Source organism: Molothrus ater, chromosome 4 (genome assembly GCF_012460135.2).
Source record: "Molothrus ater isolate BHLD 08-10-18 breed brown headed cowbird chromosome 4, BPBGC_Mater_1.1, whole genome shotgun sequence".
NCBI classification, from domain to species: domain Eukaryota; kingdom Metazoa; phylum Chordata; class Aves; order Passeriformes; family Icteridae; genus Molothrus; species Molothrus ater.
The window spans coordinates 31,393,739-31,419,181 of record NC_050481.2 but is presented as its reverse complement, the minus strand read 5'-3'; the positions used below and the strand labels follow the sequence as shown (position 1 = coordinate 31,419,181).

General features: G+C 38.3%; 1 protein-coding gene across 5 annotated transcripts in view; it reads right to left on the bottom strand.

Annotated features, from left to right (window-relative positions):
• GRIA2 (glutamate ionotropic receptor AMPA type subunit 2) overlaps positions 1-25,443 on the bottom strand; it is an 88,787-nt gene that overhangs the window by 48,905 nt on the left and 14,439 nt on the right. The gene's annotated exons all lie outside the window — the stretch shown is intronic.

The following is a 25,443-nucleotide window of genomic DNA, read 5'->3' as shown; positions in this document are numbered from 1 at the left end:
AGCCTGTGCAGAAGAGCTGGTTCTTCTGGGCTATCCTTTTCTTTGAGACTGTAGGGCGTACTAGAGCCTAAGTTCTAAAGCCAGGGTACAAGAAGGAAATATTAATCTCTGATTAATTCACACTTATCACTTATGCATTCTTTGGTTTTCAGAGTCACCTTGAACAAGACACATCCTTCTAGAGACACCTGACCTGCTTATAGATAGAAATCACAGTGTAATTGATGCTAATTTTGCCCAGCTATTTAGTACACTAATCCTTGAATATAATTTATATAAAGGTGAAAATAAGTTGGTTTATTTTTAGAATTTCCTAGATTTGAACTAATAATATATTTTTATCTTTCAAAAGTTATTGTATCTTTATTTTTAAAATGGTGTTTCTTTTTTTAAAATAGATATTATCCCTTTATGCCTGTTACTACTCATTGCTATCTTCTTTCCATGGCTTTGCCTATGTATCTATGCTACCACTCATCTCTCACACCCTAATTATTCCTCTACTCCAATTAAAAGCACCTAAACAGGACGAGTGAAATTCTGAGTCTGCCAGTTTTAAGTTTTCACCGATTAACTTTAATTAGGTCAGAATTTTGCCTCAGGTGAGAAAATACAAGTGATTAAAAAACTTGATGAGTAACACCCCTTTATAAAAGGATGCTGCAGGTTATACAGGGCTAAAGTACAAGACGGTCAAACCTTTTCCATTCTAACTACAAATCATTACAGAATCATAGAATTGTTTTGAGTGGAAAAGACCTTTAAGATCAGAGTCCAACCATTAACTCAGCACTGCAAAGACTGTCACTAAACCATGTCCCCAAGTCAACAACCAGTCCCTCAACTCAACATCTTTTAAAGACATCCATAATAGTTATTCAACAGCTTCCCTGGGACAATTGTTCTAATGCCTCCCAACCCCTCTTATGAAGAAATTTTTCCTAATATCCAGTCTAAATAGCCTCTATCCTAACTTGAGGCGATTTCCTCTTCTGTTGCTTGTTATCTGAGAGCAGACCAGCTTCCACATTGCTACACCCTCCTTCCAGGCAGTGTAGAGAGTGATAAGGTCTCTCCTGAGCCTCCTTTGCTCCACGCTAAATAACCCCAGCTTCTCCAATTGGTCCTCAAAAGACTTGTGCTCCAGACCCTTCCCCAGGTCCATTTCCCTTCTCTGGACATGCTCCAGCCCCTCAGTGTTCTTCCTGTAGTGAGGGGCCCAGAACTGGACACAGGATTTGAGGTGCAGGCCTCACCAGTGCTGAGCACAGGGGGACAATCCCTGCCCTGGTCCTGCTGGCCACACCATTGCTGATCCAGGCCAGGATCCATTGGCCTTCTTGGCCACCTGGGCACACACTGGCTCATGTTCAGCTGCTGCTGACCAGCACCTCCAGGTCCTTTTCCATGGGGCAGTTTTCCAGCTGCTCTTCCCCCAGCCTGTAATGCTATGTGGGGTTGTTGTGAGCCAAGAGCAGGATCTGGCATTTGGCCTTGTTGAGCCTCACACAGTTGGCCTCGGCCCACCAATCAGCCTGTGCAGTCCCTCTGTGGAGCCTTCCTACCCTCCAGCAGATCAACACACCCACCCAGCTTGGTGTCCTCTGCAAACTGACCAAGGGTGCACTTGATCCTCTTGTCCAGATGGTTGATAAATAGATCAAACCAGGCTGGCCTCAACACTGTGTCCTGGGAGACACCACTTGTGACTGCCTGCCAGCTGGATGGAACTCCATGCATCACTGCTCTCTGGGCCTGACCATCCAGCCAGCTTTTTACTCCTCCAAGCTATAAGCAGTCAGTTTCTCCAGGATAATGCTGTGGAAAATGGTGTGAAAGGCCAGGCAGACAAGATTCACAGCCTTTCCCTCACCCACCAAGAGGGTTGTCTTGCTATAGAAGATCAGGCTGGACAAGGAGCCTTTCACAAATCTGTGCTGGCTGAGCCTGATCACCTGTTTGACCTACATGTGCCTTGTGGCAGCATTCAAGATGACCTTCCCCAGCACCAAGGTTTGGCTGACAGGCCAGGTTATCCTTCCAACTCTTGTAGATGGGTGTCACCTTTGCTAATTCCCAGACAACAGGACCTCTACAGTCCTAGCAGACTTGATGTCAAGTGAACTGACCCATGACCAAAAAAAATCCAAAAATCAAAATTTTTTCTGTATCTTCTCTGCACCTGGAAGGATAGAGGCAAATGCCACTTGTACTCCTGATCCCTCTCAATCAGACTGTCCCAAGTCCCTGAAGTCTCTTGGTTGCTCTCAGAGAGACTTCAGGGACCTGGGACAGTCTTCAGGGACTTGGTCAGACTTCTTGTTGCAACTTCATTACAGATTGAAAAAAATCAATCAAGGATAATCAATCAAAGGCAGTATTCAAGGCAGGAAGGTGTCTCTTCATGTCTTAAACCCAAGCCCCAAGGAGGCAGGGCTGGTTGGCATGAGGTGCCCCCTGTTCCCTTCAGAGGATACTCTCCTATGGAAATGACCCAAATTTTTTCTTTATGGAAGCAGTTTTGATGCAGAGTGTAGGCCAGCCTCAGCAACACCTCCATGCTGGATGAACCAATGTCCTTGCTATTGTTCAGTTTCCTTTGCAGAGCCTCATACCTGTTATAGAAGGGTACCTGGAAAGGTGGGGCAGTCACAGAGGAGACACACCAGCTACACCAGGCAGGAACCCATCACCATTGCCCCCTATCCCTTAAGTCACTGTGTTCACCCAGGCAGAGAGAGGAAAGGGAATCCTCTGTGTCATGAATCCAGTCTGCCTGTCCAGCCTGTGCCAGAGAAAGCAGGTACCTTTTGGTCCCTCTCTCTCTGTCTCCCTGCTACTCCTCAAGCCACTCACCTCCCAGAGCTCTGTCACTGGGCACAGAGGAGCCCCCCTGCCCAGGCACACCTCCCAGAGCTCTGTCACTGGGCACAGAGGAGCCCCCCTGCCCAGGCACACCTCCCACAGGAGTGCTCCCTGCTGCTGGTCAGTGCTGCTGAGAGCAGGGTCCACCCTCCAGCCCAACACCTGTGTGGCAGCATGCTCCCATGGGAGCTCTGTCTCAGGGCAGCTGTGTCATGTTGGACAAAGATTTCTGAAAAAGGCTGTGAATTTTCTGAATAGCTTTACTGTTTAAGTTACTGGAACTCCTTGTTCTATTCCACATCATTATGCTCTCGCTGAGGCAAAACCAACTCACTACCTCCCCACACACTCATGAATAATTGTTTCCTATGTGCAGCGAAGGCTAAATACCATCTGAACTTGCTACAATAAAGGAATTAATGCCGCATAACTCACCTTCAAAAATGCACATGAAAATAGAGCATCAGTGTACTTTTGGATTCCTGGATGAGAATCTTGCAAAGACTGTTACTTGTACACTACTGTGACCTTCTATATTAAACCATTTTAATACTGCCTATAAGGTAACAGAGACAACAACAGTCTCATCAAAGGACCACTGAAAAATAAAAAGTGCTTTATGTCACTACTGCCAACACCTGGGATGCATTTCTCCTGTCACACTGCTTTTCTTCCATCACCAGTCAGAGATTTTAGGCACAGATGGAATAATGTTCCCTACAGCAGCCAACAACCAGAAAATTTGAAAACCATAGGTGATGCCTTTTCAGAATCATCAGCCATCCTCTCCTCACCTTCCTGACACTGGAGACCTTTGCCTTGACCCATGAGTTTTCTCACTTTTTCTCTTCCTATCTTCTCCTCTGTATGCTGGGGACAGAGGGGAGACTGAGTGGCTGTGAGTGCTTTGCAGCTGGTAGGGCTAACCCATGACAGGGAAAAAGGTGTTATTCCACTTTCCACCCACAGGACAGACCTGTAAATACCACTGTGGTCCACTGTCCCTCTTCAGTGACAGACATGCACCCACTCTACTCTCTTCAGAAGACAACTGCTATTCTTTCAAACTGAACATCCTCCCCGAGAAGGCACAAAGTCATACCACCTGTCATCACAACCCACTTAAATAAAGCACTCTTGGATTAACACAGTGAACAACTGTTTAATAGTCTCTACACCTGATAAAACATCAGTCCTTACATACATGTGTCTTCTTCTGGGGAAGGTTGGTAAAACAAGAATTTTGATCTCCTCTCCTGCACAAAGTGAAAGACAAGTAAAAAGCACCACCTCCAGCTGGGCAAGTCAAGGCACTGCAGTTCTCAGTGCCTAGAGGAGCTGCGGTTTAAAAGCTGAATTACATACACACAGGGGTAAACAATCCCAACAAATGACATGGTAAAAGCAAAATCATTTTATATTCTTAAAATTATTATGAAACCTGCAAAATAGATACAATGTCTCATTTAATTCAACGAAGGCTACTCTAACGTGAAATGAAAATCTCTCTAACACAAATCTTCAAGTATGGACATAATTCACATCTTGGTCAGCCAGAAAAATCAGGATCAACTATAATCCAGGTAAAAATAAATTTTCATCAGCAGTGATCGATGTCACAATGCCACACAGAAAAACCTCAGTGTTGTGCTTTTCTGTGTGAAATTCCACTAAAGGGAAGTGGGCAGGCACCTATGCTAGGTAATAAAAACACGCTACAAATAAGCATTTAAACTCTGACAAATTCTTGCAATTCTTCTGGGGTTTTTTGTCTTTTAGGTGCAGAAGGGAAAAGAAGGGATGGTGTTTCCAAATAAAATGGTGACCCAGCAGATAATGCAGAAACTGCAATTGTTTTTGGCAGGGTTTCCACCTCAGACTAAATCTACAGTCATGTTGCTATTGCTGGAAGACATTAGTTTTATAACGGTGAATCACAAGCTGTTCACAATTATTAGAGTAAAAAAAAGTCATGATGATTAGGACTCCTAAGCCATTGAAATATGAAAGATCTGTTTCATTAATGACATTAGAACCAATGGCCAGGACTCATTTCTTTCAAGCTATCCTGTGTGAATTGGGGTTTTTTGGCTTTATGGGGTCCTTTTTAGAAACAGTCTACGGCTTACTTAGCAACGAGAGGGGAAGAAGATAGTAACCTCATTCTGGAACATTTTTCTAAAGAGATTCTCCTAGAATGGCAAATAACTGTGAATTCCAAGAAACAGAGTAAATAAAGATTCTTGAGCAGGAACAATTATCAGAAGGTTTTGTTATGGTTAAGGTTTAAGTATTTTATATTTGACTTCTTGTTCTATAAACATAGTCAGGCACAAACCTAGCTTGCCTTTGTTTTTCAGAGCACTAAAAAGGTATCCTAGACTTTTATTCCAAAAGCTAGGGGTCAGATTTGTTCAATAACAAAATCAAGCTTAAGCCTGCAATGAGAAATATGTGCCCTGTCAGAGGGTAGCCAAAACTGCTTGCTCCATTCTTAAACTCTTCCATTGTTATCTACATCTGCTGCTTCTTACAACTCCTTTTTGCCAGTCATAACTTTCTCTCTTTCCCACTTTCCCCATTTCACTACTCTGGTTTGTCAATGAACTCTATAAGCAGGATAACCTGATATTTACCACTGTGGTAATACCTGGTTCTTCAGAAACAATGAAATCCAGCACTTTACGCTCTTTGCCTCTCATCATATAGAACATATTTCTGTGATGCATATCATCCTAAACCCAAAGCTCAGGAAGTGCCAACTGAAGAGTACACTTGCAAATTACAAATAAAAACATATTACAAAGATGCTAAGCTTTACACTGTGAAGTGACTCCAGTGAAGGAATGACAGTTTGTTTGTCTTCAGTTGAAGAACTGAATCATTAAATCACATAGAAACAGTTGGATTTGAATACACATGCTTAGAAACTCTTTCTGATTAAGTTCTCCTAAAGCCAAGATTTTCTTCCTTCAGTACTCTCCAAAGGGAAAGTAATGAACCTAATAATTGTTTACATTCAAATTGGAAAAAGGAAACTAGCAAAGTGCTAATTACTTACTGAAACAAATGTCTAACACTACCTGCTTACAGGTAAATTTCCAAACACTGGTAATCATTACTCTTAACATATTTCTGAATTTTTATTTATAAGAATTTTTCACTTGATTTCTGTCCAAAGATGAAAATTTAAAATTATATAGTATTTGCCATTTGGTGCTTAGATTTCAAATGCTGTCCAGTATTAATCTGGCTTTATATATTATTTTATTGTAATACCTTGGTTTATTATTAGTGTTAGCAAAACTGTTTTAATATTAGCATAGGGAAATAAGTATTGGGTGCAATAATTTAATCATACACAATGGAATAATCATTCTCTTACTTCTATGAGAAAAAAACCATAGCATAAGCATACAGAAAGAGTCAAGCACAGCCTCTCCAAAAGAGACCAAAACACAAAGGCAACACTCATTGGTTTGAAAAGTTGACAGACGAGTCAGAAGTAGCCAGGAACAAGATGTAGAAACTGAATGCCCAGTTTACACCATCATTTCAGCTTCTGAAAGACCACGTTTGGAATAAGCAGACAGTGAAAAGGAACAATAGATGGAACAAAAAATAAGCAGGAACCACAGAGAAAAGAAAGAATTCACATATGATTGAAACTGTATCAGGAAATCATTGTGAAAATAAAAACCAGTATGGATTGCTTCCAAAGCTATTACGAAAATTGCAGCACAGCAGAAGCATATTGCATACACTTTCCTAGACTGAATAATTTTTTTTCAGCTAATATTATAGATACAGTCTGCATGGTCTATTTTACCCATTCAGATTCTATGATTACCTCCTAGATATAAGCTTCCCCTCAGGAAGATTGAATAAGGCATAAGGAATCATCCAAGTTCATCCAGAGGGATATTTAGAACCATGAAAAAGTATGCTTTAAGCAGCCTGAGATAGAAATCCTTTTTTCTAAAGGCCATGAAATAGGCTAACTGAAATTGGGAAGAAAACAGGTCCCAAAGGCTCAAAGAAGAGCATAATATCTGAAAGACAACAGGCCAAAGCTCCATGGTAGCATTCAATAAAACACAGGGCACAGAACCCAAATAAAGGCTGGCATTTTAAAATTCCAAGATACCCTTTTCCAAAGCTGAGACGCAATCAATGCCAATTAAAAAAATCAATGGCAATCAGAACTAAAAATGCACTAAACTTCTGGATAACAAAACACTGAATTACACTGAAAATACCTTCCTTTTTATATCTGCAAATTTTAATTCCAGCTCTGATAAGTGTTTACCAGAGTTATCAGAGTTTTATCTTATTTTAAGCATTTAAGAAAAGCTGCCCAAAATTATAGCCATTCAATACTGACCTAAAGCATGTATTTTCCTCTTTGCAGATTGTTCACACACACATCTTATGGCTAAGAAAACCCCAAAACAAACTAGACCTCATTGGGAAAGGTGATCATTGAGCTCACACACAAAGAACAATGTGAAGATCATTGTTGAAGTAAATTACTTCATTGCTGAAGTAAATACTTCAGCAATGATCCTCCTCACCTGTACACTCAGCATTAATGCAGAAAATGTGACTTACAGCAACAAACAGTGAGTTCCCCATCCATCAGTCTGCATCAGAACAGGGGGACTCAATTTTTCACAGAGCTGACCAGGAAAATTCTCACAGCCTTGAAGACTGAAAAAGGAAGAATTTAAATCCTGAGGCTGGAATGTCTGAAGAGGACAATTCTGGCGGAGCAGATACAAAGGATTTTTTTGCACCTTTCCTGGCAGAAATGCCATCTTCAGTTATTGCTACAACCTGAACTGTTTGCTCAGAGATTATGCAACTGAATGGAACTTTCCACACCTTGTTATTAACAAAAGCAGCTTTGATCATTTTGTAAAATTAGACTCAAAACCTGGTTTGCTGCAGTAGAACACAAGCTCAAAAGCCAGAGAGGACGATTAATCTATTTCAACCGGCCAATCATACTTCACACTGAGGAAAGAAACTTTGTGCCAATATGGGATATTTTAAGCGAGCACAAAAAAGCCTTCAAGAAGTTAGTAGCCATCTGTTAGGAAAGTACATGATGATAGGCACAGCTTCTCTATATGCTAATGCTGCAATAATGAAGGTGGTAAATAAACATCATGTTCACAATGAAACAACAGGTCAGAAACACAGTCTGTTTCAATGACAGTTGCATTCAATTACAGTGTTTGGCTGTGCACTGTAAAGCATTTGAAAACCTTTTTCATTGCTAGGACAATTACTATGATGCAAAGGAAGTCATTACAAACACCGTTGGAAAGAATCACATTTAAACTATTATGTTTTTACAAATCAAATAAGATTCTTGGAATAAAATTAAAATGCAAGCCTCCTCATGAAAGGAAAAAAAAGAAGTTCATATTACACAAAATTATTACACAATTCTTTACTGCTAGGAACCTAGTGCATTTTTCCAAATTCTCATTTTCTCCAGCTGAAGGAGAATGTTTCCTGAACCCCAAATATGGCAACCCTATGGAAAGCTATTAAATAACAGAAATATAACTTCATCTTGTCTCCAAAAGTTTCTCTCCCCTGCCTCCCTTTTTTCTCTCCTCCTACCACCCAAATAAAAACCCTTGTGTTTCCATTTGATGACACAAACTTTAAGTCAATCAATTTCCTTCAAATCTAAGAACTCACTTTGCAAATATGCCTGGCTGGCTTTCTGACTATGTTTCTACCTTTCCCAACAATTACAACCTTATGGTAATAGAGAATTTAGAGTGTCCAACAAAGTATTACCTCCTAGATGTAGAAGTAAACCTAAGAAAAGGCTAATAGCTTTTTGGAGCACAGTGCAAGTCATGGAGAAGTCATCTATTTCAGGCTTGCTTTGTTCAATCAGCATAACTCTACTGAATTTAACAGAGCCAATATAATTTATCCCAACTAAAAATGTAATTGTCCATTTTTAGCAAAACCATTTTCACACATATTTTCAAACCAGAAATATTATATACAACAGAATACTCATCATCTCCTCTTCCCCTTAATCAGCATTGCTGGAAGCATCCCATTTCTACATTTCATTAAACTAATCATATTCCAGTTCCCAAGAAAATGTCACTGTGTAAAACTGTCTTTGAAAAATTGTAAAAGGATTTGGAAAGAGATAAAATTAACTTGGTAGGCAAAAGTACATCTTGTTAAAATGTTGACGGATTGGGATTCAATTTATCAACTTGTTTTTCTTTAATTGAGCTAGAAGGTCCAACCATCACTCCTGAACACATTGTCTAACACCATCTAAAAGGAAGCATGGTTTCAGCACAGAGTTCTTCTGTTAGAAGGATGGGAAGAACTATGAGAAAAGGCTCTGACGTTACCTCATAAGTATAGAAAAAAAATCTGTAACAAATCTTAAGGAAACTGCTGTAAGGAATAAAGAGGATTTCATGAGGCAGAGAAAGTACAGCAGAAGATATGAAAGTGATCTATTACTTCTGAAGAAGGCTCCATATTACATTTTTAAAGGAAGGAAATGTGATTTTTCAACTGGCCACTACTGACCTGCCACACATCTTATTCTGAGAAAGTCAGTTTAGTCCTGTTTATTGCTTACATATCTCTGTCTGAAATGCTGCAGCTGGGAGCACATTTCCCTCACCCTGCCCATGCCAGCCTATGCCTTGTCACTCCAGTACGGCCAGCATTGCAGCATGCAGCTTTACTACAGCCTGTCACACCCAGCCTGAGCTCCCATGCCTCCAGACAGCTGAACCTGATTTGCAAGTAAATTATCTAACTAAAATTTTTGTCACAACTCTGCTGAGAGGAATATCTCACACAAGCTCATGACTAAAAGTAACAGTAATAAAGACAATTTCCTATGCTGTCACAGGTCTAACAGCTTCTACTCTTCATAGGAATAATGATGGATCTCTGCCACCTGTAACAACATCCACCCAGCATTGTTCCAGCCTAAAGCACTGACCTACAGCAAAGGATGGCTTCATGTGGTTCTTTTGGGGACATTTTAGCAGTACTTCCAGCCATAGTCTAACTTCCTGCAACATCTTGTGGATTTATGACACTCATTGGGATAATCAGCTGTAACCTAATTTGTCAGGCTTTATTTGTATTTAGAAATGGTCCAGTAGTCACATCACACACCTTCCTATCTGCATGCCCTATTTTTCAATGACTGTAGAAGTAAGAGAAACATCATTTATTTGGGAAGTATTCAAAGAGCATTTAATAAACATTATTAGTAATACAAATCAGAAGAGCAGTAAGATCCTCTTAATTAGGTCACTCTAGTGAACAGCTGTGTGTCCTGATTATATGACTTATTTAATTAAGAGAACTTATTGAATAATAAAGCAGCAAGGAGAGCTTTAAAATGATAAAGTAAAATGAGCACGCATTGGAAACATTATGAACATTCCTTGCCTCTCCTTTGTCCATTGCTTTAATCTTCAATAACTTGATGCACTTCAAAATGCATTCAAAGTCAAACTTCTTTTGTTTTATTTAGGGTTGGCTGATCACCTCCTTAAGGAAACTTGCAAAGATGTGATACAGCACATCATTACCAGTTACTTTAACAAAGCAATGATTCATCCTTATGCTCCACTGTGACCGAGATTATACTCCCAGATGTTTTCTGACTGTGTTCAGATCCCCCAGAAGTGGGGCTGATTAGTTTAATGACGTTTTACACTGTTTATCCTCATGTTTGGCCTATATTACCTGAGCTGATTTGAGCACCTACATTGTACTGCATGCTATGTATAGACACACATATACACTACATCAGACTAAAAATAAAATCATTTCTAGAGGAAACTTGTGCAACATCTAAATCAGCATGAAAAAACATTCCCACTCAGCACTGAAATAGTGTCAGAGAGTCACATTATCTGGGCCTTTAAGTTCTCTATTGCAAAGCTCCTGCTATATTATGTATGTTCTCTCTATCTTTACATATGAATTATGTATGTTCTAAATATATGTTTTGCAGAGGCTTACAGGAATACTAGATCTGGCTTTATAAAAATATCCCATTCATCCACCCTTACTGCCATTTCAGTGGTGAGCCCAAGTGTCACCACAATAAAAAAATCCCAAAACAACCACAACAAAACCCTCCCAAAAAAAACAAACTCCCCACAAAGCAAAAGAGATTTTATAGCCTTACAGTTACAAACCACTCTTCTTCCTTTAGCTGAGGAGATGCATATAAGATCAGTAACTTGTTTTTGGAAAATGAGCTTTTCACCACATGTTCTTAAGTTTTAAAACTTTACCATAATTTACCTGAGACAAATAAACATTAAAATATTTACCACACTATTTGGTACATCTCCTCTAGTAAAGCAAATAAACTTTTCAGCTTCCCCTGCAAATAGTTACTTTAAATTGACCTTGTTTCTTAAGAGCTTCTAAGCACATATTAAGTAAGAAATTGTCTTTTTCCAGGCACATTGACATCACAGAAATGAAAATTCACTTCTCCTTTGTATCAAATATGAGAAAGAAATATTTAATACAGAGTCCTTCCAGAAAATGTTGGTTCAAGGAGACACATCAACTTCAAGCAGCTGGTGATAAACCCTCTAGAAATAGATTACTGACACTAGAAAGCAAATATTATCACCTGCACTGCACATCAGAAGATCAGATTAAGGAGCTGGTTTGAATGCTCCAGCCACCTGGAGAGCTACTCACAGCACATACTGCTCTCTGTTCCTTCACACTGGGCCTTTAACCATGAGTTTGGTAGCAAGCACTGCACTGCCCTCAGAGCACATGTGTAGAATGGAGAATTGCTATTGAAAATTGAATATATTGGTTTCAGGGGTTTTACCTTGGGCTGACTTAAGGTCATCCCTGTGGACTAAATGCCCACTAGCAGTTTGATTGCATTATTGGAATTCCAGAAACACATCCTCCAGTTCAGTTAATTCAAAAAGGATGTGTTCCTTGGGCTCCTAAACCACTCCAGAATAAGAAAAAAGCAGCAGAGAGAGGGCTGATTAGGAAACTTCCTTGAAATATTTTACTCTTAATCCAAATTTAATTATTCAGGTGGAGACACCCATGTATTCCCATGGTATGAAAAACATATTTCCATTTGAACCTAAGTAAAATTTTATATGATGGGATAGCACTAGAACTGGTTACAGTAGGCTGCATAAATTTAATGTCCCTTGAGTATTTCAGGTTGTCACTGACAACTTGCTAAAAAGGAGTTTACACCAAGAACAGAAGTATTAAGCTTCAAGTCTTCTTTAACTTCCTGTTCTTAAGAGCTACTTGATTTTTCACAGTCACATATGTTCAGGTGGCACCAGCTTCCACAAACAAAAAAATTAAAAACTCTTTAGCCATGTTGACATCTTGCATAGCCCTGTCATTAGCATCTGGCTCAGTGATTTGTTTTATATTCTAATTCATTGGAAAAAAAGCCAAATGTCATTTCCCAAAGAAATATTACCTCTCTTCTCTCCTGTTATTTTTAAAAACTCATGGCTTTCAAACAAGTGTCATGATTTGGGTGTCAGTTTCATGAAGTAAACACCAGGCACTGGCAAAATACAGAAAATCATGCTGGAGGTCTTGCAGACCAATTTGCCATACTTACAAGTGGCTGCTTAAAATTTCTAGCACTAGCCAGCTGGAGTGGTTGCTGTGCACTGCAGGGAGAGTAGTCCAGTCTTGAATAATTAGACTTCAGAGTTATAAAACACAATTAAGCTCCTACAGTTAAAAAAATTTCTGTGACAGCTCTCACACTCTCCATTACTTTTGGAAAATCAGACCACACTTTTCATAGCTAAGAAACCACAGCTTGATCAGTTGCTGAAGTTCAAGTGAAACAGCTAAGACTTTTTGATCTATCCTACTAATGAAGCAAAGAATACGCTTTTTAGTGTTTCCCCTACTTGACAGTCAGTAGCTGTTTCATATTGAGGGTGATATGGTCAGGGGAGTGCTGTATGCTTGTTGGTTTAGCATTTTTTCCATAGTTTGACCAAGAAACAACATTTAGATTAGTCTAAATGATGATTACTAAAATGTTATTTATCTTTCTAAGTCACACTTCCTGCATTTAACTGAAACGTAACCTCCATTATGGTAACTTTATTCAGGGTAATCTAGTACCTCACACTGTTTGCCTGGAATAATTAGTTTTTGCTCATACAGCATTCTAATGCTTCAGGCTTTTAAAATAGCTTCTATAAATACACCTGATCAGCATTGTAATGCAACAAAATACAGCATTTTGTAGCATATGGCACACAAAGCAGTGAAGTGAAGGGCAAGCCTAGCTCTCAGCTGAGGCATGCCACCCAGTTTGTGCCATTGCACTTATTGAACCATATGGCTCATCCTAGGTGGCAGGGCACCTCTAAAACACAGGTGTGTATTCTTTCACCTGAATTCATGACCCATGAGACAAAGCTGAACTCAGCTCTCCTCATCCCATATTCAGTGTCACTTCTGTTGTATAAATTTACATAGTGTTTACCATAATAAACAAACAGAAAATACTTAATAATATACTTAACTACATCGACTACTGTTTAAAAACATTTTCCTCTGGAGAACAAAGCCTAATCTAAAACTTGCTGACAGTTATATAAACCACAGAACAAGAATACATTTAGAAGAAAAATGTCTAGTGTCTGACCAACAGCAAATGGGTTCCTCGACTTCCTCTGAAACAAAGGCATCAGCATGGAATCAAAATCTCATTTATTCTGGCCCAACTGTCAGTGAGGGAAACCTGAAAATTTTAGCATGCTGGTTCTCTCCAGTCCAAGGTTCTTATTTCAGAACTGCTCTGCCTCTGATCCTCACCATTAATGCAGTCTTTCTCCCTTGCTTTCACCTGACTATAAGAAATCTGAGCTTAAAATTAGGCTTCATCCCTAAAGGACCACAAATAGACAGGAAGGCTTCTGCATTCAAACACTGCCAGTTTGGCACCCTTTAATACTACATAAATCAGAAAAGGCTGAAACCTATAAAGATTTTTTTGCTGTTCGCTATATTAACTCACACTAAAGACATTGTTGATCACCTGGATGAATTTATTACATAAAACAGCACTGGAATTTTCACCCTTTCACCCCAGTTTTTTTTTACTTTTCATTGAGCATACTTCTCTGGGGATACTGTGAAATGCCTTGCCTTGAAAGCTACAAGCACCTCAGTTCACCCTCTAAGAAACATGAAAAACAGCTAAAGTCAATTTCAGAATTGCCCTGAGCAGAGCTGATGTTTCAGTACCTGAAATTGCCATTGAAAATATTTGCAAGAATCACCATTCTATTATGCAAACATGTGAAATACAGTAGCAGCTTAATCTTATTCTCATTGGAGTCATTGGAAGTTTTGCTATTTACTGAAAAAGGAAACAGATCAAACACAAGAAGCTTAATAATCCAAGCTCACTCACCATTGTGCAAACAGCACTTGATTAATTCAAGGTACCATTGTAACATACAGAATGGCTCTCTGCAGGAAAAAGTGAAGGCTCACTCTTCACAGGGGGAGAAAAGCTTTCTGCCACAGAAACTCTGGGAATAATCCATCCTGCCCCAGCGTGCCACTGCTGGGCAAAGAGCTGCACGAGGGGTCTCTGTGTCCATGGCGCTCTCAGGCTCAAAGCTCCCCACAAGCCCCCACCTTACAAATCCCTTATCTTTCCACAGGTAAATCCCACTGGGGATGCAGCTCTCCAGCCAGCTCACTGGAACTGTGACTCTGTGCAGCTGCGAGTTCACAGCACCAGGCAGGGCAGCTCTGTCCACATCTGGTACATTTGGTTTTAATGAATCCAGAACAAAGCTGCACTTTCATAGTCTTTGCCGCTACTAAGGTATTTTATGTAAGAGCAAGAATAAACTTGTTTAGACAATGATAAATAACAGAGGGAAATAATGTACATTTTGCTGCTATCTTCTGTCAAATAAATGCTAGTCAAATGCTTCATCAACTCTTGCTGTGAAGACAGACTGCCAGAATGGTGGAGAAATTTTGAACCTTTACAAGGCACCTTAACCACGTGTCTTAATTCATGTACATGCAGACCCTTTCTCTCAGCAGAACTTTCTTGTACTGGTAGCCCATGCTGCTGAACTGAATCCCGAACAAAAGAAGTGATATAGGGACTGTTTGTTTTTAATTTGAACGGTAATAAAAATGCAAATCAAATAAAAAACATTTTATAGCAGCATGAAGATTTTATATGTAGCTAGCAAATCATAAAAAGATGCATATTTACAGGGTTTTAAAAATTGCAAGAATTGTAAACAAAACATATAGTTTCGTAAACTGCAAATTTAAATCACACAGTATCTTGAAAGGTGACACTAAAAAGATCAAAAGGAAGTAAAAAAAAAAAAAAGAGAAAAACAAAGGAAATCAGAAGTAAGGCACAATCTCTCCTCCTTTCTTCCTTAATACAGTATCTTATAAAAGGATCTTACAGTGTTTTAAAAGTCATGTAAGTAGAAAACTGTGCCAAGAGCAGTTGTGGAAAACTGTGCTATCTGATCATAAAAATCAAGTCATACAGGTTCATGACTATTAAACAGTTTGTTTTCATGACTATTAAATCTGTATGCAATGCGTCAGATAAATGTATGTTCTGTATATTCAAAAAGAGACTACTTTTTATTTGTTTGCAATTACTTGGCTAAATATGTATATTAAAATACTGCAGACATATCATCCATTATATAGTTGCCAATTGCAAAGGACACAAGTATTTTGTGTGCTTAAAAATGTAAAATATTTTGGAGTGCTTTTGTTACTAGTTTAAAAGGTTAGAATATGCATAAAAGGTTAGAATATGCATAAAATATGCTAGCTAGGCACTTAAAATTAATGAATTATTTGCTGTAAGTAGGTCAAATTACATGAGCTTTCAAAAAGAAAAAGTATTTTATTCCAAATGACAATTCTGAAGTAGATTAACACCACTTAAGCGCAGTATTGAACAGGGATACCACACAAAAGGTTAAGCAACACTGTTGATAGCAGAAGGCTTAACATGCTTCACACAACTATGGGAGATAAATTACTATAAACATAATTATATAAACATAGCTATTCAGAGCTTTCCTTGAAAAATTCAAATGACAATCATGAAAGTAAAATTTGGAGCAAGCATGAGCTAAATACCTTAAGCAAAGGGTATCTCAAGCATTAATTATATTTTAGGTAAAAAATGCAACTTGACCTGTGTTTATCACATCTACTCCATTAAAAAGCTTACTCAGTCTCAGATTCCTCTTCAGGAATACCAACTCAGACTGTGAAACTCCATTAAAATGATGCTTTAAAGAATGATATATCTGAAGAATTGAATAATGGCTAATTTTCTTTTACTTTCAAGTTCTTTGTTTGCCCTTTTTAATTTTTTAAGTCCTTTTTATGGTGGCACTGTGTTGAGCTGTGTTGAGTTGTAAGCTGTCCACATTGCCAACTTCTTGACTACATTCAAAAAACTTCCCAATAGTTTCATACACAAATCACAAGCAGTAGAGATGACTAAGACTACAAAAATCTTCTCATCTAGGTCACTGTCTAGCTTTGACCCACTCCTAACTAGACAACTCTCATCATCATGAGTGAGTCTCATGTTCAGGAGCTAAGCCATGACAGCTGTACATGACCAAAAGCACACTGAAATTCTCTTTGGACTCTAGCATACAGGAATGAAGGAGGTTTAATTCACCTTCTTGGGAGGTTTTAAAATGCACATTAACTTTATGACTTCAGCTAGGCCACCCTAACCTTTGTTGAGTATTTCTGTGCAGACAGTCTCAGAGTTTCCATCACTGCAGAAGGAATGTCATTTAACCCACATTATCATCACTAGCTGCTAAGTGGCAGCTACTGCACAGCATCAGCAGCACATCTAACAGAGTGGGCTGTATGCTGAAACCCTCAGTAACATTTCAGAGAGAGGTATTTTGTGCAAGAAAAAACTCAACTCTTACATATTTCAAATAATGGTTACAGTTAAATATAAAAGTTTTTAGATTTTTTTTTTTCTTTCTAGACATATTGCCAGCACAAACTGTACCAGAATTAATGACACTTAATCATGACAGCATAACTCTACTGTGGATGCTCTTGCACTGCAGTATTCCTTAAGAAACAAAGGCTTTGCTATAAAAAAGAAAATACCTGAAATAGTAGGCTTGATTTCAAAGACCATGTACTAAAGGCCAAACAGTTATAATATTAATTAGTGGACTAAAAGTTAAATCAATACAGCAAACATAGATCAAAGACAACTTGTGCCCTAATGTTCTCACAGCAGACTGCATAAACCTCTGGTTTTGTGGGTTTTCTCTATACCTTTAGATGTACCTTATACTTATCCCCACAGTATGAGAATTTATATGAAAAGATTGAATGACCTCATACAACTTTCTATAAATAAAAAAGGAGAAGCCAGAAAAGAAAGGCAAAATTGTTAACTGTAGATGGAAAGAGGGAGACAGATGAAACAATTATTATTAAAAAAATTATTTTCTGTGAAAAGTAAAGGCAAAGACGAGAAAGAACACTGCAAAATCATCACTGGAAAAGTGGAATTTATCCAGCTAAAGTATTTTGGTGTACATTCCTTGCTGTTTTCCCATGCTAAAGAGCTTAACCATTGAAGGTGTCCCTTTTCTCTTTCTGTACTACAGCTAGAAAGAATGCTGTGTCATTGCTGACAAGCTGCTGTTCTCAGAGGTGCCCAGCTGGAAGTCCTTTATAAACTGATTTTCTGCCTCAGTTTAATATGGCACAACCTCAGCCACTCTCAGTTTCAGCCCCTGAAATTGCCCAGCCCTACAGTTCTTTGTCCCTAGAATGGTGATGCTCCATTTGGAAGTGCCTGAGGCTGTACCATCAGCTGATACCAAATGAGTCCCACTGGCAGATTCACTAGGGCCCCCAAAAGCAGAGAGATGGCAATGAGAGCACAAAGAAGAGAGTACAATCTGCTATTTTAGATTCTTAAGCCACACTGAAACCAGCAACAGGGCTAATACCTAAGAAATCATTAAAATTAACAGAAGTCCTCATAGGGGTAATTTTGCAAAAGAAAAATACTTCCTTTTGTGTTCAAAGGCCTGGAATATTTATCTTTGGAAAATCAACTCATTTACAAATGTAACTGCAGTAGTGAGCCACAATTATTATAATTAACCATATAACCTTTAGTGGGGATCCATCCTCATGATGCACATTTCAGTCTCAATTTACAAAAATGGAGACACTGTTGAATGGCTTCACTGAAAAAACATGCTAAATGTACCTGAATAGAATTAGGATCCAAAGGAGCAAGGCTTTCAGGAAAGCCTGACACACTGCCTGTGATGAGATCCCTTCTAACAGGTTCACTTAAGGTCCTGAATGCTCCATCCAAGTACTGGCAGAGCAGTCAGAGGAGAAAAGCAATCTTTTTTTAATGGTCCTTTGGGAAGACAGGGCTTGCAGTGAATTTGGTACTTTCTGGTATATTGTCTACATCCAAGAAAGAGTATTAAACACTGAAAGGACCTATGGAAGAGGAAGTCATTGTGAATTATAGTCCAGTGCATGGCAGTCTCAGAAAGGAACCCATCAAGCCCTTTAAATAAATCCCAGCACACAGGTTGTGAGCTGGTAGTGAATGACATTTTTTTCCAAATCACAGCAAAATGCAGATCACAAAAAAGAGGCCATTAGGTCAGATACAAGCAGTATGAAACAGGAGAGCAGCTGAGAGCATCAACCCTCTTAAGTGGTATAAGAAATGTCAGTGTTCTTATTTACCTTAGAAGAAATTTGCAATGAGTCTATGAAAATTCCAAACTAGTCAAAAGGAAAGGGAGAATGATGACTAGCCTGGAATAGTATTTTTCTAACAGGGATTTTCAGACTATAAAGACTGTATCATCCTTTAAATCAAAGTAAGGTATTAAAATGACAGTAAGGAAACAGCACCAAATGCTAGAAGGACTTAGGGCAGCATACTTATGGATAGGAATGCCACTGATACACTGAGAAAACTGACTCCAATGCAGCAACATTATACTGAAACCCAGAAATATCCACTGCTTCACTGGCAGGAATTCCATTAATATGCACATAGCAGCTCTGCAACATTTCTACTGATCACCTTCTTGGCACACCACTAGTTTCTTCAGTGCCAAGATTTTAGGTAGATGATTTTACAGATACAAATATATGCCCTTAAAGTGAAATATATTCTGGAGAGAAATTTCTGTTGGAGATATTCTGTCATTCCATTTTCTAGCCAGGCCAAATAAAAAGAAAAGCCAGCTATAGAGATGTGTACTTGCTATTACAAAATACCTGCTGGCACCTGAAAATAAACTAGCAGAAAATCAGGATAAATGAGACTTGAGGCAAACAACCCTTTGAAGAGAATAATGATCTGATAAATAAAAACAACACATTTCCAGGCTATTGAGGTACTTCAAATGTAAGAAAAAGATTGAGAACAGAGGCTCAACTAATGGGGAAAGATTAAACAAATCCCAAGAAAAACATGACCAAATATTCTGAAAGATATGAGCAGCTGACCTGTTTAGACCTAGAGGAAGTCAATGACTGGTGATTTAGATGGATTATTAAAGCGATTTACAGGTGCACCTTCTGCTCCTTTTTCACATGTCAACATCACAGGGTGAATTGTGACCATTGAGTCAAAATTATTTGGATTGTATTTTTAGTTTTAGGAGAGAAGTACAGCAGCTGAAGTACCTATTACTGATGTGATACCCAGGAACACAGACTTGACACACTTCATTCAAGTTCAATTACAAATAGCATACTAAGAGGATAGGACTGGCCTTCTGTATTGCACTCTTCTTGTTTTACAGACTGCTCTGATCCCTGAGAAACTTTTTCATTTTCTGAAAAGGAGGAAGCAAAATTAAATTTCCCTAAGACAGAATTATTATTGGTGGAAGATTAACATTTGGTTTTTTGAGTCCAAAAATGCAACTTCAACTAGCAGGAATTACTGTATTTTAAGTTTCTGATCCTTTAAGACCATCTCAGTTTGATAAATGTCAATTTGCTACTGTCTAAGGAATATTCTGTTTCCCACAAGACCAGATGCACATAATTTAATCAAGCTTTCTGCAATAAACACCAGTGATACAAAATAGTAACAAATAGCAGGAAGAATTATTTCACCATTTAGGGAACCAACCTTCTCCCCTTCTTTTGGGGTGAGCATAATCTGGTAGCTGAAGTAACAAACTTGAGAACATAAATCTCCTACTACTGCCAAGTTGCTGACACAGGAACCAGCTCAGATCTGTGACTTTCTCCTTTACACTCATTAGTCAAGTTAGTAGCATAAAATTTACTGGGTCAATCAAAGACTACTGCTACCTAGTCAGAGGTCTATGGAAGAAGATTATGAAAATTCCAAAAACAATCTGAGTTCCTCTTAGATAATAAGAAATGGAACCAGAATCTTGCTACTTGTATCATATCCCTTAAACTTATTCCCTTATGTTCTGTACAGCCACCAGTACAACCAGGAAAATATGAAAGTTACTGATGTCAGCAAGGGAAGGACTATAAAGAACTATTCCCATTAATTATAAAATAAGTAGTAACTTTATCATTAAAATGTAAGCCCTTTTAGTATCATCACCTGGAAATTTAGTATTAAATGGCAACAATAAATATACTTAAAATATGTATATGAATTTGCACCTCCATATATGCCTGAAAAAAACCTTTTTTCTACTTTTTGTGCATCTTAATAAGACTCTTCTCCAACATAGAGGACATACAGGAGTTAAATTTTCATTCTGCACCTATGCACCTTCTGGAATATAATGATTCTTGTCTGAAAGCAGTGTAATGCAGTAACAAACAGAACTGAGATGACCTAAGATTCTTGAATGGAGGTAATGGAGGTAGTCTATCTTTTCCTCATTCCCATTCCCTCTCATGCCAAAAAAAAAAAAAAATAAAAATCTAACTCCTAAAATAGCATTCTGGATCACAAGTATAAAGAAAAGACAAGTGTTCTCTAATTGGAACTTAAAACAATACATTGGTTCAAGGACCTAAATCATGCCGAGGAAAAATGACTTTGTTTTTTGCCCCTTTCATAAAAATGCTCTGACATGCTTCTCTCTCTTTTCCCTGTCCATTTTATCTTATTATGTTTCTCCCAATCTTCAACTTTGTCTTTTTTCCTTACGCATAAGAAATTTCTGATTGATTGTTTTCCCTCACTCATTACAAAGGAAACTAATGTCAAAACAATTATTTTTTCTGTCAAACAGCATTCTTCTTTCTCACCAGCCCTTAGGAAATCTAGACTCATTTCCAGCTCTGCTGTACACAACATTGTGACCTTGAGTAAATCATTTAATCTCCCTCCAACCCTCTTTCACACTGCATGTGAAAAGAGCAAGAAAGTTCTTCAGTCTCCCTCAAATACTTCAGTTCTGGGCTTTTTGGGCCAAGAACTGGCACTTACTACAGAGCTGTGCAATGCCTACAATACAATATCCCTGCAATACATTCAGGGAAATCCAGACACAAAGCTAATGCAAATAAATGCAGATGATGCTCTGCAGTACAGGGTAGTTTTTAGTTAGCTGCTGAGGGCCTCTATCACAGCAGTTGCTAAATATACAGCCATCACTTTCAGTACCTTCTTACAGGATTTTGGACCACTAAACAAAGTCATTTCAGATTAGCTATCTCATATTATAGCATCTGATGAAAAAAAAACAATTAATAAAAGGCTATGGAGTTCAAATCCCCCCAAAACTACTGACAGATAGACATCAGGTTAAATGCAATGTTACAGGAACTGTTAATCTCTATCACCATCTTCAACACTCCCTTTGGCATGAGAGTATGATGCCCTTGAGGAAAATTAAATAATCTGAACTGAATAGCAGGACTTGAGAAAAAGCACTGATTCACAATCCGATCACAAGCCTTCTGCACACTGACTTACAATGGCAGGGGTTGCAGTGGTGGGATTTATAGGAGATGATCATACACAGCTTACATCTGACTGACAGCAGCTTGCATTCAAAGTCAGGAGCTTCACCTTTGTATCTGACTGTTTCATGCTATGCTGCAAATGGAGTGGCAGAGGCATTTCCCTTTCCATTGTCTTCCCTAAGGATTAACATTTAAACCATTTATTCCAGAGCATATATATGCTGTTCAACTTGAGCATAATGTGAAGTAAATATTTCAGAAAAGAATTTAAAAGGAACAATTTAATGAAAAAAAAAACCGTAAACAGAAAATAAAACCACAAAATAATCTCTCAAGAATCACTGAAGCTTGAAGACAAGTCCATTTTAAAAAATCAGTTCATTTTTAAAGCCTAGTGGAACCTAGAAGAAAGGGTCAGTCTTCAAAGTATTGCAAGGCCTTTTGAAACCTACCAAACACTATTGTAAATGAAGGACTGATACAAGAAAGCCCTCAAACTGTAGCTTGGTAGCAAAAAGCCACTTTTCAGTCCAATTCATGTTCCTTCTTGAGGGGAAATATCAAATCCCTGACTAGAATTACACACCACTGGGACAGTTAAAACAGAACTCCAGAATAATGCAAACACTACTGTTCATATTCAGGGCTAAACTAGACCCAGTCTTAAATCAAACATTTCACTTCTGTTAATGCTTCATGAGGTGAGAAACACAGCAGAGCAAACAGCACAAGAGTGCTCTTAAAATAGCCATGTATTTTCTCCTAGAAAAACTATCATGTCTATAACTTACACATGGATTGAACTTGGCAGCATGAGCATCTGAAACAGGCTCTGGGGTTTGTAATGCCACTCTAATGCATTGCTAGAAGTTAATATTAATAAGAATTCCAGAAAAGCATAGGAAAAACTGCACCCACTTTCCCTGAAGGATATACCACAGTACATTCAGAATATTTTGTCAGAAAAGTGCATGGAATTTTCTTGATAGCCCAGAAACTGCATTTTTTTTCTTCATCATTTTAGTCAATATTTTTAGAAACTAGCAAACTTGAGAATTAATGCAACATGAAACAAGGACCATTGCAACCAGAGTAAAAGATTTTAATTTATTACTAGGAAAGCAATGTTACACCTTTCTCTGGAGATTTCCTTCTATTAAGCTAAATGTAAAGCAAGTCATTAACATTTGCTTTGTATATTCTTTTGCACAAAAGAAGTCATCTTTTGCAGTACCAAAACCATGCATGTAAGAGCATATTGGTTCTTGTTATCAAACATTATCAAATATTCCAGAGCAAAGGCTAAGTCATACAAGGAGAATGGTAAAAAAGACACTTTTGACAGCTCTCTGCACTTATAATTCCTGGAGTGGAAGGCAGGAAATCTGGAACACTGGTGTGAACTCAAGCCTGTCCTTAATTCCGCCACACTGACAAGGCTTTCCCCTTTGGTTCTCCTATGCAAAGAAGAATTTCAAACTGATGCACTCCTGCACATGCCCCATTCACTCCAGCCTGTGATGGACTTCTGACAGATCATCTGTTCTGCTGGGGGGATCTGCAAAATCACAGGAGCAGGACATAAAGCAGATTGAAAGTCACCTACAATATGCCAGGCAAGACCCTGATGTCCCAAAATAGTGAATACAAGAGTGATACAGAAAACAAGATGAGCCCGTATGCACTCCCCATCCCCACTGCCTCTGGCTGGGAAACTTCCATTCAAACAGCCATTCACCCTTCTCTTGGAAACATGGTGGCCAAATCCAATTGCCTACTGCCAGCAGCCCTGGACTCCACTTTCCTAAACCTGGGCATTGTCTGTGGCTATCTGGCACAGATCCAAACCTGGAGTGCTGGTACAGCTGGTAACTAAGGATATAAACCCATCAGATGACAGCAAGTTCTAGGGCATCACCAGAAGTCAGAGAAGAGTACTTGCACATTGGAAAATAAATACTCAAAGTTTATTTAAAGCTGAAATAACTCATGGTAAACAGATAATCACCATGACATATTCCTTTGTAACAAATATTTTTTATATGCCATTGAAAAATGGCTTCACAAATTTTCAAGCTGAATTGTTTGTTTCTGCTTACACTTTTAAAAATAACTTCTATTTTGAAGGACTCCAAAAACACAACATCAAGAGTTACAACAAATCTCAATCCCTTCACAATATACATCATATTTATTAATTTTTTAAACTGACACATGTCCCTACTTTTAACTCAACCTCTTGCAACTTCTGCCTACAAGAAGGAAGTCTAAGGTCATGGAAGCAAGAAAAAGAGCTCTCTTCTCTCTCTGCTTTGTTACAATCTAATTTTCAGTCACAAAATGACTACAGGTTGAACTTCTGCTAAATTACTACCTTCCCAAGTTTCAAAACATGAAATTAGAAATTAAAGAAAAAACAAACCACTGCATTATAAACTTCAATTGTCACAGAAAAAATAGTCCTTCTTGTTCACATTTTCTCGACCATACAGTAAGGGTGAATAAAAAAGCCACTCTGTGCTCTACGTGTTGATTGAATCTTAAAATGTGGTAGATTATCATCACTCCAGGATGGTATACACCTAGGTATTTCCTGGAGAGAGACATTTTGTTTCGACTTGTTTCACTTGGTGTTAAAAAGTTCGTGAAAATAATGTAAAAGTTTGAAAGAAATACCATCAAGGTGGTATTTTAGAGGAAAAGGTGGTATTTTAGAGGAAAAGGTGGTATTTTAGAGGAGCACTACCTGCCATTTTATCAGAAACTCAACCATAATGCTGATGATTTAATTGAAATGATTCCTTTAAAAAAATTAATTACAGTTTACTATGAATTGGAACTAGATGTGATTTAAATTAACCATTTCTCAAAAAAATAAAAACTCTGTGACATTCATTATGACAGAAGATATATGGCTAAAGATTCAAAGATATTCCTCAGGAGGAATCATTTTAGGGACAGGGAAGGGTGCATATGCAGACCTTCACTCTAGACTGTTCTGTTCAACAACATTTCTCTTACATCATGTTTTCAAATAATCTGGAGAAGAATATTTGCCTTGAAGAACAAGCAATGGTTCAACAGAATTTCCATCTGGAAAATGGTCAGAATTCCTATATTTTTTTACTATTCATAGTTTCTTAAGGCCAAGCAGTTGATGTATTCCATATTAATCATTCAGAGCTGCTAGTACTGCTACCTAAGCAAATGGAATGCTTTTAATAAGGACTGTGCATTTTATTCAATTTTAGTGCCTGTGTTCAACAGACCCAGGAACCCTGGAGACCACCTCTGGTCTGGACAAGAGTTCTTTTTGACATTTGGGAGGGTGACAGAGCACTGACTGTCCCCTCAGAAACACCATTCTGTGTGGGAAGGAAATCCAGACACACAGAAGGCAAAATGGTTATGTGCACTGATAGCCAGTTGAGATTGTCACAGATTTAGAACTACTGGCTGCTACCTGACATCAGCTGTAGTAATTTAGTCATAGAAAACTCATGGTTTAATTCAGCCCTGTGTGAACTTTGTATAATGATTATTTTTAAT